Source organism: Ambystoma mexicanum, chromosome 1p (genome assembly GCF_040938575.1).
Source record: "Ambystoma mexicanum isolate Mex_15411 chromosome 1p, UKY_AmexF1_1, whole genome shotgun sequence".
Lineage (NCBI taxonomy): Eukaryota > Metazoa > Chordata > Amphibia > Caudata > Ambystomatidae > Ambystoma > Ambystoma mexicanum.
This window is the reverse complement of record NC_090921.1, coordinates 1,506,603,204-1,506,620,785: the sequence shown is the minus strand read 5'-3', so window position 1 is coordinate 1,506,620,785 and position 17,582 is coordinate 1,506,603,204. Positions and strand designations below refer to the sequence as shown.

At 44.8% G+C, this 17,582-nt stretch overlaps 1 protein-coding gene across 5 annotated transcripts in view; it reads left to right on the top strand.

Moving 5' to 3' along the window:
• The first annotated feature begins 5,822 nt into the window (after positions 1 to 5,822).
• Positions 5,823 to 17,582, top strand: part of USF1 (upstream transcription factor 1) — a 1,351,219-nt gene continuing 1,339,459 nt past the window's right edge. For 4 of the 5 annotated variants that reach the window (XM_069607199.1, XM_069607200.1, XM_069607202.1 and 1 more), the window contains exon 1: positions 5,848 to 5,985. The gene's annotated coding sequence lies outside the window, so the exon portion shown is untranslated. Of the gene's footprint in view, positions 5,986 to 17,582 lie in introns of all 5 variants that reach the window. The other variant, XM_069607201.1, reaches the window with a different exon arrangement.

Genomic DNA, 17,582 nt, shown 5'->3' with positions numbered 1-17,582 from the left:
GAGTCAAGTGCACTGGCAGCTGAAGGGGGCCCGAAAGGGTCCCCCTCACAGAGAGAAATTGTATAATGCAGGTCAGCCCAGAGCTCAAGGATGGTCAGGGGTGCTGTCCCTGGCGGGTGGCTTTCCCTCGTGTGGTTTGACTGTCCACAAACCCAGCAATGGTTCCAGGGAGCCTCGGCAGGGTCCACGTACTTCCCAGAGGGTGAAGCTGCAACGAAACCCAGCCAGAGCTCCAGCAGAGTTGGGGGTGCTGTCTCTGGCCTTGGGCATTCATTTCCCATTTGGGTCTACCGACCTCAAGCACAGCGGCTTTCCCAGTGAGCCCTGGCAGGGTCACTGTCCCTTCCCAGAGGGAGAATCTGTAATGCAGGCCAGCCAGAGCTCCAGGAAGGTGGTGGTGATGCCCCTGGCCTTGGGTGGCTGTCTCCCATGTGGGTTGACCGTCCCCAAGTCCAGCTGCAGTTCTGGGAGCCCTGGCAGGGTCTCCATTTCTCCTCCGAGGCGCAGGGTCTCCATTCTTCCCCGGAGGTGAAATCTGTAACACAGCACTGCCAGAGGTGCAGTCTGGTCTTGCGGACAGTCATCCCACATGAGAGACAGCCGCTCCCAGGGAAACACCAATGTTTTGCTGGCATGGTGGGAATTTGTGGCCTGATCCTGCATTTGTGTCCCAGCCCACCAAAATACCTCCCCAGGCTGCCCAATCCGACTCGCATAACGTTGCAGCTCCTTGCGTAAAGAAACCTGTAAACAGAACAGAAAACATTCATTACCTATGTTCAGCCCAGCAAAACCAAATCATAACTATCACGCTCCGATCACCCCCCCCCCCCCCCTTTCAAGCCATCCCTGGTGGTCTAGTGACCCTCATACCCCAGTAAAAACACATTTGCGCCTTCTTAGGGGCGGATTTATATTAAGACTATTAGTGACCATAACACCATTAACAGTACAATTATAGGTTTATGGATTTTGTCGACCCCTCCTCCCACCCCCCCCAAACTGGTTGAAAATCCCCTGCCCCCTCCCCTCAATTTCTTTAGATTTTTTATACCACTGATGGTAGATGGTGGGTTGGGGTCAGGCCATATTGGATTTTGTAACGGGTTGGAGAGGGTGGGTAGTGGCGGGGCGACCTACCCCAAAATCTGACATTTTAAAAAATTTGGTACAAACCATTTAGAAAAAATTCAACTACTTCAGGTTCAATTTCAACACATAGATCCATAATTATGCCAACGGCTAAGATATTTCACACTTTGGTCCAATTAAATGTTTATAATAAATCTTGACTATGATAAATATGTAAGAACCATGAACTGATAACTCGAGTTATATAATAAATGAAAATAAGGCCTACTTTAAGAATATAAATACTTTCATGGAATATAAATAAGTAAAAATATGAAACTGTCAATGAAAAGAATTACATATTGAGTACAACGATGAACTGAGTGACAGCATAAAAAAGGAGAGAACTGTGACCATGTTTCTAGGTGGACATATGGGAATAGAGCTACGAGACCCTGGGGGGGGTCTGTACCTTCAGAAAGATAATAGCCAGTATATAAGGTATTCCCAAGGTGTCTACCCTATCCACTTTATCCTTTGCCAGGTACCAGTCTTTAATTCAAGACCTATTAGAGTTTTGAAGAATGAATAACTCTGCATTAGAAGGCCAAATAATCTGTGGATATTGTCTTTGATCTCACTAAAAATACATTTGAATACACAGTCTGCAGCATGGACTGTGGAAAAGACCTATTTGAGCTTGGGTATGCAATGAAGTTGGCAGATGGGGAGGTTCCAGGTTGGCAGAGTTATTGTGCAGCTGCCTGCAGGAGGCACCATGTTGGGGTCAGGCAGCTACCATGACAGCGCTGCTTGACTTCAAGTTGGCAGCTAACAATTAATAACTGATACGAATCACTAGATCTGAAGATGGTGAGTTACTCAGAAGAGCAGATCACTTTGTCAAGTACACACAAGGAGTTGGGCACATTAATTAACACCCTTCCTTTTCCAGTATAAAAAGGGGCAGGACTATACAGGGAGGCTTTGGTAGAAGGCCTAGTATGGGAGTTTGGAAACAAGTGTTGCAGTAAAGAGCAGAGTAAAAGAGGAAGAAGGGAGTTGAAGGAGAGTAAGACTTGAGGTGGATGGGAGGTGAAGATGCGTCAAAAGAAGGGAAAGGGGAGAGCAGCGTGAAGAGGGAAAAACTAGCAAGGGGGAAAAGGAGAGATGGAAGGTGAGACACAAGAGAAAGGAGGAAATTACTTGGAGAACAGTTTAAAATGTACAGACAAAATCGGTGTAGGAAGATGAGGGCCACCGATGGAGGAACATTTTTGGAAAGGTACTGAGGAAGAAAAGGAATGTGGAAGAAAGAAGTGCAGAAGATGGACCCTGAAAATAAGCTAAATGCTGTGGACGGAGGCCTTTGTCCATTAAGTAGCTTGCTAGCTGGTGCCTGGTTGTACGTCTTAACCTAATAACTAGCCCATCAAAAGTAGAGAGGAGTATTGGAAAGACGAGGAGGAGTGCAGTACCCTGGGTAAACCAACTTGACCGTGGTTTAACTCTCAACACCAAGCTGAGTGGGCCTCTCTTCGGTTTCTGGCCCTGCCGATGCATCACATCATCAGTTTCTGGCCCCTGGAAGGGTCTATCTTTGTCTTCAAGCCCATGAGTGCCAGCACATCTTCAAGCCCAGGATAGACAAATGGTCTTTCTGGCCAGGAGAGCAAACAAATCTTCATGCCCAATAGGGCCAATGCGTCGTCAATCTGAGGGTCAACCCATGCTCATATAGAGCACTAGAGGGGGACTAACTGAACCATTCCCACTTGGCAATACAATTCTAGTTGAGTAATATTAGAATACGGAAAGTGGCCATGGGAATAAAGTCCTCTAGAAGAAAGGGGGACTCGTTACAGTGTTAGGAATGTCAGCAGAGGGAATGTTATTGGTGTGGAATGTGGACAGAGAACACTAGAAGAGAATGCAAGGCAAGTTTTATGGTGGTTGGTGTAAGGGTGAGGACAGAGAGTTGTTACAGCATAAAGATGAACTTAAAAGAAATTAAGTCACACATACTGGCTGTGTTCTTGTTCACTTCCTTAACTGGTGATGAGTTGCAGTAATGACAAAGAGCCTGCACTTGCCATTGAGTGTCGTTGCCCTGGCTGAACAGGTACAGGGTTGGTTGCACAGTCGAATGGTGGCTCAGTGGGACTCTCCAGGCATGTACTCGGGATTATGTGGGCTGTGCGTGAGCCTATGAGGACACAGAAAGCACCCTAGCAGCACAGCCGTGCATGCAGACGACAGAACACGTGATCCAAGGACGCATCGTCCAGTGTTGCAAGTTGTTACCTGGCAATTTTAGACATGATAAGTTGGTTGCTTAGCTATGTATCAAGCTGAAGGCCTTCACTGCGGGCACTGCGCTCCGTGCTGTGCCTGTCCCACATGCACTGTAGCGACCGAAAGAAACACTTGCACATATAAAGAAGGGAGCATGCTGTAGCACAATTGGCTGTTACTCTGAGGGGTTTTTTTCATTGCACCTTAAAAGGGAGATTACAGACATTTGTCCCTGTGAACAAGATGACAAATACCAAGAGCACGAAAATAGAGAAGCAACAGAAACAAATTCAAAGATTATGGCAAATATACCAGGCACTGGGTTATTCCTAGGTTATGAAATCGGAAGAAAGATTCCAGAAGTATATTTTAGCAGTATATGGTCCTAATTATTTGAGTAAAAAGAAAGAGGCACTGTTTCTTTGTCGAGGTCGGGCTGGACAACAATTTCTTAAAACTAGCTGAATGCATCAAGATGGGCAACCAGTTTGATATATGCATAGCTGAGATGGACAAGCATTACGAGGTGAAGGGGAATAACTTTTTGGCTTGTTATCAATTTGCCATCAGACAACAGAAATATTGTGAGACCATTGAGGAGTTTGTTATAATACTGGAAGGGTTTGCTATAAAGTGTTGTTTTGAACATTATCATAGCTCTCAACTCACCCGCTTTTGGCGGGTGTCACCCGCCTTGCAAAGGGCTGACTGACCCGCCCAGCCTCCTGCACGCCCATTCATTCCAATGGACGTCTCACCCGCCAGAAACAAATGGTTGAGAGCTATGCATTATCAGAAAGAGTACATTCGGGACAAGTTGATGATCAATAGGAGATCAAGCGGTCCCCTCGTTTAATGGGAACTAGCCCACTCACACTGAAGCAGCTATTTCCCATTACAGAAACGGCCCTCCGACCTGGAGAGGCAGAACATTTGGAGGGCAGTTTCTCTAATGGGAAATAGCTGCTTCAGTGTGAGTGGGCTAGTTCCCATTAGACGAAATGACTGTTCTGCCTCTCCAGGTCAGATGGCTGTTTATCTAATGGGAAATCGCTGCTTCAGTGTGAGTGGGCTAATTCCCATTAGACGAGAGGGCCTTTTTGCCTCTACAGGTCAGAGGACCATTTCTCTAATGGGAAATTGCTGACTCAGTGTGAATGGGTTAGTTCCCATTAGATGAGAGGACCTTTCTGCCTCTCCAGGTCGGAGGGCCGTTTCTCTAATGGGAATTAGCCTTCTCAGTGTGGGTGGGCTAGTTCCCATTATTATGCAGGACTTGGTCACTAGGGGCAAAAAGGGCAATTTGTCTAATGGGAACTAGCCTTCTCAGTGAGGTTAGTTCCCATTATTATGCAGGACTTGGCCACTAGGGGCAAAAAGGGCAATTTCTCAATGGGAACTAGCCTTCTCGGTATCCAGTTAATATGTCGAATGCATTATTTCGAATGACAATAATGTCGAAAACATTTGGCCGAAAAAAAAATGTGAATGTGTTATTTTTTAATTTACTTTTTTTTTGGTTTCGTGCGTAAAAAAGGATTTTAAAAAAGGAGGGGTTGGGGGGGAACCCCCCATTTTGAACAGAATTTTTTTAAAAAGACATTCGAAATTCTTTTTTCCAGTTTTCCGGCCAAATGTTTTCGACATTATGGCATTAAAAAAAATGTAATTCGAAATACTGTAGGTAAACCAGCCTTCTCAGTGTGAGTAGGTTAGTTCCCATTATTATGCAGGACCTGGCCACTAGGGGAGCATAGCTCTCAACCATTTGTGTTCCAAAGGCGGGTGAAATCACCCGATTTTGTTTTTGGCGGGTGAGACGCCCATTGGAATGAATGGGCGTCCAGGAGGCTTGGCCGGTGAATCAGCCCTTTACAAGGCAGTTGACAACCGCCAAAAGCGTGTGAGTTGAGAGCTATGGGTGAGCAAAAAGGGGAATTTCTCTAATGGGAACTAGCCATCTCAGTTTGAGTGGGCTAGTTCCCATTATTATGCAGGACTTGGCCACTAGGGGGCAAAAAAGGGCCATTTCTCTAATGCATACATGCCAACATTCAGAGGCACCTGGGAGGGAGATTTCGTCCATGAAATGGGGAGACATAAAGTTTCCCATTGGAATGAATTGGGGCTGGAATTATTTTAGGCGGGAGAATGTGAAAAAGAGCAAAATTTTGCACAGAAAAATCGGGAGTCTCCCGCCTAATTCGGGAGGGACACATGTATGCTAATGCGAACTTACCCACTCACACTGAAGCAGCTATTGCCCATCTGAGAAATGGCCCTAATAACCAATGGTCTGTTTCTCAGATGGGAACTAGTATCAACCCTCTCTCAATGCCTTGCCTTCCAACTCGTGCAAAAATGATGTTGACGTGAACGTTGAAACCCACGTGATGCAGATCAGCCCACGTGATGAAGCGGACGTTGAAATCCACGTGATGCAGAGCAACCCACGTGATGACGCAGACGTACGTGATGAAGCGGACGTGCAACCCACGTGACTCAGAACAGCCCACGTGATGAAGTGGAGGCGGAGTGTTCCTATTGTCTGTTTCTCGAATGGGAACTAGAAAACTACCATTTACGAAACGCTCATGTCCCGTTTCCAGGCAGCATCAGGTGAGTGCATGCGACCCAGCTCTTGTAGTGAATTTTATATGCATTTCTTTTAGCATCCATTAACTTAGACGGTCTTATCCCTTTGTTATATTGTTAAGAGGAGCCGTTTTGCAACCTCTAGGAATGCACGTTGAAGCTGTAATTCCTTGTGTTGCACTTATCGCTTGTTGAAATTAAATATTGTAAGTATGTGATTTTCTAAACATCTGGTTTTGAAATTACACTGTGCAGCCTGTTGTTGGCATAGACGTAGCAGCTCCGGAGCTCATTTACGGTACGGTTCAGACTCTGCAATGCTGTGTAGCTACTACACACACCCTGCTCTGGCGTAAGTGACTACATATCTAATCATACCTGCACAGCTAATGCTCGCAAACGCAGTAACTGCTGTGCAGCTGCTTCACAGACCTTGCTCTGGTGTAAGTGACTACATATCTAATAACACCTGCGCCGGCTAATGCTTGTAGACGCAGTAACTGCTACTACACAGACCCTGTACAAATATAATAGTACCAGCACAGGTTGATGCTCGCTGACACAGTAACTACTGTGCAGCTGCTACACAGACCGTGGTCTGGTGTAAGTGACTACATATCTAATAATACCTGCACAGGCTAATGCTCGCAGACGCAGTAACTGCTGTGCAGCTGCTACACAGACCGTGCTCTGGTGTAAGTGACTACATATCTAATAATACCTGCACAGGCTAAGGCTTGCAGAGGCAGTAACTACTGTGCAGCTGCTGCACAGACCGTGCTCTGGTGTAAGTGACTACATATCAAATAATGCCTGCGCTGGATACTGCTTGCAGATGCAGTAACTGCTGTGCAGCTGCTACACAGACCGTGCTCTGGTGTAAGTGACTACATATCTAATAATACCTGCACAGGCTAATGCTCGCAGACGCAGTAACTGCTGTGCAGCTACTACACAGACCCTGTACATATATAATAGTACCAGCGCAGGCTAATGCTCGCAGACGCAGTAACTGCTGTGCAGCTGCTACACAGACCGTGCTCTGGTGTAAGTGACTACATATCTAATAATACCTCCACAGGCTAAGGCTTGCAGAGGCAGTAACTACTGTGCAGCTGCTGCACAGACCGTGCTCTGGTGTAAGTGACTACATATCAAATAATGCCTGCGCTGGATACTGCTCGCAGATGCAGTAACTGCTGTGCAGCTGCTACACAGACCGTGCTCTGGTGTAAGTGACTACATATCTAATAATACCTGCACAGGCTAATGCTCGCAGACGCAGTAACTGCTGTGCAGCTACTACACAGACCCTGTACATATATAATAGTACCAGCGCAGGCTAATGCTCGCAGACGCAGTAACTGCTGTGCAGCTGCTACACAGACCGTGCTCTGTTGTAAGTGACTACATATATAACAATACCTGCGCAGGCTAATGCCCGAAAAAAGGCAGTAACTGCTGTGCAGCTACTACACAGACTCTGCTCTGGTGTAAGTGACTTTCACAAAGTGTGTAGGGGTTGGAGTTCTTTCTATGAAATGTTTGCCAATTCTTGTGGCGTAGTAGTTTTTTTTTTATTTTGCTTTGAGGACTGTTTTGTTCAGTTTGTTGTCTTTGGTGTTTTATTTAGTCTTGCCTGGTGTATTGTTCTCTCCATTTTGTTTCCATTTTGCGGTTGTTTTTTCAGTTCTTATGTGAACCATTTTGCTGCCAGTTTTTTGGTGGTGTTGCTTTGAATGTTTTAGCTGGTGCTAATTGGTCAATGGCCTTGGTGATCCAATTGTTGAGTTTGTCTTCTGTTGTATCTATGTTTGTATCGGGGGGGGATCTCTTTCACCTGGATTGTCGTGGTGGGTTGATAGCATGGCAGCCTTGTCCGCTAGTTTTGTTGCAAAGTTGGGGTTGTAAGAAGATGGTCTGTAGATCAGTAGGAATACTATGTTGGATTGGTCGTTGAGTTCTATCTTGATTAGGAGGGATTCATAGTCTTCCGCGTTGGTTGTGATGATTCGAGATGCTCATGTGTGGGGTTTTTTTGTGTATAATTGCGATTCCACCTCCTCTTCGGTTTTCTCTTTTGGCGTGTATTAATTTATAATTGTCGGGTATTGCTTCGCAATGGCTTTATAGTTGTCTGATAGCCAGGTTTCTGTAAGGAAGAGCACGTCTGTGCCTCCTTCGCTTAGGAGGTCATTGGTTTCTGTTGAGTGTTTTGCCATGGATCTAATGTTGAGGAGGCTGCAGTGTAGTTTGCTGGATTTTCCTTTTGTGTTGTTGTTAGTATTGCTTTTTCTAACCAGTGTGTTGTTGGTTGGGTTTCCATTCCAGGTGGGTTTTTCCCGGTTGAGTCTTTTGGGTGGGGTGGTTCTTTGTTGGTCAGTCTCTTTGTCGAGTAGACCGATAAGGTTTATGGCAGGGTTGGTTTGTTTCCGGGTGGTAAATAGGGTCGCTACCCCTCTGTTGTTCCAGTCTTGGTGATATAGGGGGTGTAGAGTGAGTGTGATGTTTTCCAATTTGTTCCTTGTTCTGGTTGGGGTATTGTCCATGGTGGAGACTGGGTTGGGATGGTTTATTAGTTGCCATCCGTTTGGTGTCCTGGTTGGGTCTGTATTCGTGAAGCTTGTTGGCTGTCAGTTCCTTGTTGCTGTACTGTTTGTTTACCACGTTGTCGTATGTGGACAGGTAGCGAGCATTGGAGTCTGTCTTTGCTCTATTTGTATGTCTCCTTGGGCCATCTCAGATGTTTGTCGAGTTGTTTGGGGTTGTGGGATCATGCTGGTCCATGCCTTCCCGAGTGGTTTGGGATTTCTTATTATTTCTATTCTTTTCTGGCTTCTTTGTCTTTCTTGTGGTGAGGCATGATGCGTGGGTTGTGTTCCTTAGTGGGCGTCCTTTCGATTGGTGTTTTTCATGGTCTTTTGGGTTTAGTCTTTGCTGTTTGTGGTTTATTGTTGCTTGTATTTGGTGGGTTGTGGGTAGTTGATGGGATTTTGTGTTTCGTTTGTTTATTGCTTCTTTCTTTTTTTGGATCCTTTTCTTTTGTTTTTTTTTTTTTTATCCTGGAGGTACTTTTTGTTATGGTTGTTGATTATTGGATTTTGCTCAAAGCAAACATGAATATTGTGTGAAGGAGTGCATGTGAATACTGCCATATATTGGTGCAGTCATGTTGGGGAGAATTCTCATTTATGTGCTAATTCCCTTCAACCTTAGAGACCCCCAGCTCTTTTGCTGGACTGTAGGACTTTTTAATTTTAACCGTGCAGTGAGTGAGACCCTTCTCCCACTGCATCATGTGTTTTGACCTTTTTGATTGTGTTTTCACTGTTTTGGTAGTCCGACAAACTCCATATGGATCTTATTTTTGTATGGTGACACATATCAACTTCAATGCAGTGTCACTGAGAAATCCTTTAGATTTCTCATAAGGTTTAAAATAACTTTTCTTGTGTGAACTACTGTTCCCAAGAATAGTAAAGTGAAAATTACTTTACTTTTTTCTCTTTATGGGTCCAGCACATACCATCTTATGTGGAGTGCTGGGGGGTTACCTAGTAGCCCCTTATCCTACATTCTCATGTAACATTTGTATGTTGCCCTCCCTTCTTTTAAATGACTAGTGGCAGTGGTTTAATTTTTCCTACCATTGTGTTTTTCTACTTACTACCGCAGGCTGAACCCTCAGCTGCAGTATAGCACCCAGGAGTGACCATTTTATCAAAATGGCCCTTGTCGTCTTTTTTTTGCCATTTTCTGTTTGTGATGTCTTTCTTGGGTTTTACTCTGTGCGTCAAACAGATTGAAGCCCTTTGTTTGTTTTGCCGTTGGCGCACTTCAGCCCTGAGTACTGCCTCTGGCTCCAGTGTGTCTGGAAGGACAGGATGTGAGGGAGGGTCCCAAAACTCCCCTGTGCTTTGTCTCTAAGAATACCTAAATGCAACCAGTCCTGAATGGCCGGCTGGCTGGCTGGCTGGCTGTCCTTTCAGGGCAGCAACCCTGATGTGTGATTGACAGCCTAGTTTGTGCATGAATGGGAGAAACCTGCTTAAGTCAAGGGTTTTGGGACTAAAGTCAGAGTCGACCACTGGGAGGAGCATCTGACGAAACCGTGAACAAATCTTGCTGCATCCTCCTGGACCTTTGAATTGCCCGGTGAAGCCCTGCTGCTGTGCTGAAACTCTTATCAGACAGAGAAGCTCCGCAATGGACTTCTCCCCTTGGGTTAGTGGGACCAACTAACCCAGAGACGAACTCCACTGGACCATCTTCCCTGTATGGCTGTACTTCTTCATTGCTGTAAGAGCCAAGTGCCGGGTGTCGAGTAACACATAGTCGAGTGAAACATCTGAAATCTGGCTAGAAGCTCCAGGAGTCTCCTAAGGACCCTCCAGAAGCAGGACGACCAGAGCTAGAGTCCCCTCACCAGACCCAAGGAGTGAAGGAAGCCCATCCGGTACCAGAGATCCGCAATAGTGCTGTTTACTAAGCGCTGAAACCCGCAAAGTGCCGCTGAACCGAAAAGAGCCCGTAGCCGCCAACGACCTCTGATGTACCACCGTTGGAGCCCTACAGATGTCCTCCCTCTTGTCTCCATGACTAAGGCTCAGGAATACGGGGTCTGCAACGCTGTAGCAGGACAGAAGCCAGCTGGACAACTCTTCTTCAAACCAGAGGTACTATTTAGACTTGGGGTACTTACCTCACTGTCTTGTAGCCTTGCTTTTCTCAGTTGGGAATTGCTGTGGCTTACTTTTAGAGTTGATTCCAACTCTGTTTTCACAGCTTGCGACCCTTCAAGTGATTTTCTAACAAACGCTCTAACTTTGTGCAAGACGTTTGATTCTAAGAAGTGCCTCAGCTCCATAGACTGTTTCAAATTGACTTTGGCTGTCCTGGGTCCCTGCAGACTCTTCTAGCCCACTGACCTTGATATGGTTTGTCCCTCATAGGTGGTAACTTGTTTTAGACTGTTACTGCTGGGAAAGGCTTGTCTAGATTTCATTGGAAGATTTATTTGTCCTCACATATACTGAGAACCTGTTTAACCTTTTTCCTTCCTTAAACCTTTCCTTTCTGCAACCTCAGACTCTGCAAGTGTGATATATAAATGCCATTACTGTCCTTGTGATTGAAGTCACCCCATGGTGTAGCAATTGTGTATGAAGCATATCCAAAGATTATCCACTAACTTGCTCTGGTTCTGAAAAGTAATGTAAAAGTATATTTACATTGTTACATGAATTGCCTTTCTAAAGAACGCTTATTTAAAAAATGTTAATTAAATAAATAACTATTTATAACTGAAACCTTGAGTGTAAGTGTTACTTGGCTACTTGTATTTACAGATTTCATTTGTACAGCTCTATAGCTCAGTTATCCCTCTTGAGATAGGCCTGGCTGCTCAGTCACACTGCCAACTTGTGTAGTTCAGACCTATACCAAAAGGTGGGCTTACCTAATACCAAGCAGATAAGTGTTGTGTAGTCTCACACAGTGGGACAACACCAATTCTTACCTAACAAGTCAGCATGGTAATGTATTGATTGTGAGGGTGCTGGGTTCCTGCTTTTGACTGGGATGGCAAAGGATTCTCACCCAGGGGGTGCATGCTGTTTAGGTCTCTTTCTTCCACTTTGGCTCAACATAGTCTCAGACTTTATCCATGCCACATTGGGGATTGTGAGGGTGATGGGTGCCTGCTTTTGACTGGGATGGCAAAGGATTTTCACGGGTGCATGCTATCTTTAGGCCTCTGGCTTCTACTTTGGCCCAACATAGTATCAAGCTTTACACTTGCCACAGTGTTGGATCGTTCAGCATAAATGCAACTAAGCAGAATGACAATCTGTATTGGTCCGCATATCATCATACAAACTCTGATGTTCTGAAGTAAGCAGTAAGTCATCCCCAAATCATCAAGAACAAACATGTTTCATGGCAATGCTCTTGAAGTAATCTGCAGGTCATCCCAGAATCGTGCCCAATTCATCAGGGGAAAACGTGCAATCTCTTGAAGTGATCAGTAGGTCATCCTAAAAGCATCAGGAACAAAGAGTTTTCTAAAATGGGGACAACGTTATCATATTCACTAAGTCATCCTAAACTCATCCCCAAATCATCATCCACCATTCTGAGATATTTGCTGATGACTTTAACAGTGTGATGACGTCTGATGATGTGGGAATGACTTCTAGTGTAGTTCGATGATTATCAGATGACACCAGGATGGTCTCTAAAGTCATCCTTTTAGACCAGGGGTGTCATGATGCAGCTGCAGATTTAAAGCAACGGTCCTGTGGGCAAGATTAACAGAGGGCACAGGGTAGGCAGGCGTAGAGGTGGGAGGAGATATTGGCTTTCACACGTGCAACATTGATCAACTTGGTTCAAATTTAATCAATTTGTTTTTTTTAACTTTATGGCTGCAAACGGACTGGTCAATTCATCAGCTCTTGCTGCAAAAAGTAATTTCCTAGGACCACTCAATGTGTTCTCAAGTGAAATCCTCCTCTCCCCTTCCATCCGTTCATGCCTTCCAAAATCAAATGCTGTCGTGTACCCCTTCCAAAATCTTCTGGCCTCCTTCTATCCACTCCCTCATCTCCTTCCATAAGCCGCCCTCCCGACTCCTTTCACTTTCCATTTGCTACTCCTCTTCATCTTCAATCGCTCTCACCTTCCATCCACTACTCAGGAATTTCCACCCCACCCTTGCCCACAGCACACCAAACCCCTCAACAAGAGTGTGCGGGGTGAATCCCAATTAATCATCCCCCTCCCGCCCCCCAAGAATACAACTTATGTACTTTATTTAACATTGAATTGGAAAATCACAGTACATACCAAGCACAAGAGAAGCAAAGCAAGTAGTGTGCAACCCTCAATCTTCCTCCCATCTTCTCTCCCCTTTCTATTTCATCCACTCCCCCCTTTACCACCCAATTACCTACCATCCACTCTGCCTTATCTCCACTCTCACGCACTCTCACCATGTCTTCTTGGCCTGGCTGTGGAGAATTAAGGATGATGCCTCCTTTTCACTGTGAGGACTAGGCAACAAGGCCAGTAGCCCTTATTCCCGTTTTGCTTCAGGGCGCTCTTACAATGTGTCCTAGACAACTGTGGCTACTCTGTGCAGGATGCAAAGGAGCATCTTGTTGTGAAAGACAGACCCCCACTCCAACCGATTACTTCAGAATGGAACATTTTGCAGCATAACGTTTTAAAGCACAATGCAGCTAATTATAAGTTTGGTGGTAAATCTGCTGAAATATCGCCAAACTATTCCCATTACCACCGTTTGGTCCTGCGGATTTACCGCAGGATTACAAGTGAAGGTAGTGCGGGGTACGTCACCATTTTCAGAGCCCATAAGCCTCCATGTTCTGCCGGCGGTAATTTTGCAGATGTTTGCCTATTTTTGGTGGTAAGGTGGTGGATTGGCTGGGAACTTGCCACCTTACCACCAAACCTAGAAGTGTGACCGTGCATTAACGCAGTGGTAATGGAATTGTTGCCTCATTCCCACCGTTTTGTTCCTGCACTGCATACGTGTAATGATTCCCAACATTCTTCTTTTTTGCTGCATTTTTTGCATCACATTTTTAATTTACTTGAGGGTGTGAAGGAGTGATGGTATAATGGAGAGCAAGCCAAGTTGCAACAGCAATTGTAAACAATTTCCTCAGGGCAACATACAACTTTCAAAACCGCTGCTACTTTGTATGGTTAATATGAGAGGTCATTATTGTTTATGGAGCAAAACTAGGCTATTTAAACTTGAGTGGTCCTTTTTTTTTTTTTTTTTGGAATAGCGTGCAAAGGTACTTGGATCACTTCTAGAGGCACCTAATTTTGACCGGTAAGGCACTGTGTGATTAAATGATTTGCCAAGGATCACACACTTTTTTGGTAAAGCCGGAATTTGAGCATAGTCTTAAATGTAGGTACGTGACCAGGTATCTTCCCAGCTCAAGTTGGTACAAATGTTGGTTAATGTTTGTGGTTGAAGACGTAAAATGTCTCATTTTTATAGCGATGACTTTTAAGGTCCACAAGCTCCATGATAAACCAACTCAACAATATATATAGATCATTGTACAAGCCTGTCGATCAAAAAGTTAATGGGGATTGAGGGTAGTTGGGGTGTGAACAGACAGGACCATACAGGTACTTGCAGCTGCAGCACGCCCTGAAGCCATGAACGAACAGGGGTACGGAGATCACACTGGTGTCCCCTATCGAGCACAGTGTACTGGATGGAGAAATGAAGGAGAAGCAGATGGCTACCCTATACAGGGTGTTAAACCTTCATTTGACGGTGCGATTGGATGATCTCAGGGAGAGATGGGTGAAGGAATTGGGAGAAATAGATGAGGAGGAATGGAGGGAGGCACTAATAGTACCCCAGAGAGGTAGCCATTGCAGCTTGCCTGAGACTGGTCCAATTCAAGTAGCTTCCCAAAGTATATTACTCTACAGGCTAAGGAGGATGGGTAAAGGGGAAGATGATACTTGCCCTAAATGCAAGACCAAGAGCGGGCCTGTATTCATATCATATGGCGGTCCCCGAAGTTACAGAGATACTAGGGGAAAGTGGTGCCCTAAGGGAGTGTTTGGGATCTGGGGGGAGGGGGGTGAGGGGGTGGTCAATAAGACGAGATCTTTCAGAACAGTGCCTGCATAGTGGCCAAACACGCCATAGCAGGGAAATGGATGAGCCCAAATGCCCAGACGATAGCCGCATGGAGGTCAGGGATGGACGCTATACAAAGGGGACTAGTGAGTATATAAAAATGGGGGGGTGTCCGCAGAAATACAAGAAGATTTGGGTCAGATTGGGATGAGTGGGTGCAACCTGAGGGTGGAAGAATGGGGAAGGAGCCAGGTAGGAGGAATATGTGAAAAAGATAATTGGGAGCGGCATGGGGGAGTTGAGGTGTAATGTGAGAGCAGAGGGGTACAATCGTCAAAGCTGCACTGTTGAACTGATCTGTGCTATGTTTTATGAACCCACGGCTATGCAAAATCTAATTAAAAGTTCCTGGGGGGTAATTTTGCACTGAGGAAAACATTTCTCCCCCATGCATGCAATCTTTGTTTGCACCCCTTAGTGGAAAATAGTAAAACCTACGTGAAATTGTGAAACGTAAGTGAAATTGCCTGCGAAAATGCCTACCCAATTAAATTAAAGATTGCGAGAGCCATCTGCAGCATATTTCTTTGGGATCGGCTTGCTTTTACCAGGTGTAAAAGTCAGTCGCACTCCGCTGATTGTGGCACTGGGATTGGGGTTTAACATATGTTGTAATAGTCGGGAAGTTAACTTAGGCATTGAGGATGACGTACTGAGAATGAGGGAGGTATCCCCAAAAGTTTTTCAAAATAAGCATAGGCGGGTAGGGGAATTTTAGTGGGGAGAGCCTGTTAGGCATCAAATGTGTGACTATATTTCGGGATTAAAGATAGTTACCTATAAACAGGGCTATAACTGTGGCCATTTTTAAAGGAAATCCCTCGTTGTCAGTACTCATTTGCCGATTTGAAATGGATCGAACTACATGATGAGGACCTTTTTAATGAATGCACCGCGCAATTCACAAAACTCTTTTTACAATAAAGAACTCTTTATCTTTGACCTCAGTCGAAATTTCACACACACCATGGGAGCTAAACTTTGATATCGAGGACTTGGTGGTGACATTGGGAACATTGAAAAATTCAAGAGCTTGTGGGCCAGATGGGCATACCGTACGGTCTTCTAAATATTTTGTTGCTGTTTTATTCAACCAATACATTTAGAGTTAGGCTGAAGTGGTTCCATGTAATAATTTCCCTGCAAAAATGTCTCCTGACAAAAAAGTCACTGTTTTTTGTGGAGACATTATTACATTGGACATGCAGGGGACAACCAACCCCCACATTTTTTATTATGGAGCAGGGGACATCCTGGCGACCCGTCCCCATGCATAATGGCCCCATACATAATGCTGCCAATGGCTTTTCCTGCCAACATTATGTATTGGGACATTACCTGATACAGCTGAAGTTGGATGGTTTATTATTAACATTTGTGCTATATTTATGCCTCTAAGAAACATCTAATTTTAGAAAAGGAAAAACTGGATTCAATGACAGATTCATTTATTATGCAGAGGAAAATAACAAAGATTACATTTTGTTTACTCTCCTTAACTGCCCTTGATTTATTTTTATATTATGATTTTTTATGGCTGAAGCTACGCCAATGATTATACATGGGTTGGAGTTGCTCCCAACTATTCTAAGAAAATGGTTGAACTGTTTTGAGGGGAACATTTGGCATGCATTTTTGGGATTACCTATAGGATTAATTGAGCTCAACTCTGGGTGGTTCCTATAAGAATGGAACAAGTTGTCTCTATTTTAAAATTAAGGGCGAGGGTGGAAACCATCTATATTTCAAATTGGGAGAAATATTTTGAGAGGATTCAGACAAATCTTTGAACGACTTCATGAGTACATGTGAATCCTTTCTGGTTGAGGCAGCCATAGACCCAGATTTAGAAACATTTGAAATAAAGAACAAGCTAGGAGAATGGGACTATATAGAGAATCGCAGTAGCTTCAGCAATCTAAAACTACACAGGGAGAATATAAGTATTGCTGATAGAGCCCACTCTCTGCATGCAGTACACGCATATGTTGGTAACGTCCCCCTTCTCGAACTTTTAGGTCCAGGTTTTTAAGGTTCAGCCATAACTGTTTACACACAGTAAAAGTACCAGGTCGACAAATAGGACTTTTTATGTAAACATGACCTGTAGGCTTTGTAAATCTGGTGAGGTGGAAACCCTTTGACATCGACATTTAATTATAACTTGTCCATTGTTATTACCTAGACGACTATTCCTTTTTTTTTTTCTATCCACTCACCGACTGCTGTTATTTAGGAAAGTGTGTGGAGGTGTCTGATGTATGGTAATTAATTATCCTTATAAATTGCCCTTATAGTCTTTTTAAAAGAGAGATTAGAATTATTAGGTGATATTCCCTCCCAAACTAATCTACTTTTAGTTTAAGAAATCTTGAGGCATTTGTGGTATTGGCACCCTGCTTGAGTGCATTGGCTAGAGGGAATTGTGATGCTGGAAATGCATCGGAGGGACAGTGCCTCCGTATCCTTGTCCTTTACGGCTTTTTAATCGTGTGTTCTGTCGTGTTTTCCGCGCAGGAGTTCAGGTGGGACTCCTGGCTGTGCAGCTCTCTTTCTTTTGGTTTGGTGAACGGACCCGTGGGATACCCTTATGGCACCCATGGGTGGGGGTACAATCCTGTGCCCCTAGGGTATGTTTTTGGGCACCTGTGGGTGGCCCGCAGAGCAGGGTATGGGGTGGTGGCAGCTCCATGCTGAATTTGACAGGTGCACGGAGTATCCTCCATTTTGGGATACCCCGGCCATGCCGTTGATTCCTGATGGAAAACAAGATGGCCCCGGTGGCCTCTTGCTTTCTATTACCCGTTACCTTGTTTTCCCAAAGTCCTGGGAAGCCCTGACTCTGTCCCTTCCCCCTGACTGGCTGTTGGGTGGAAATGCCATATATGGTGGTGTTGTGAAGGCCCGGCCAGACTAGCTGGAA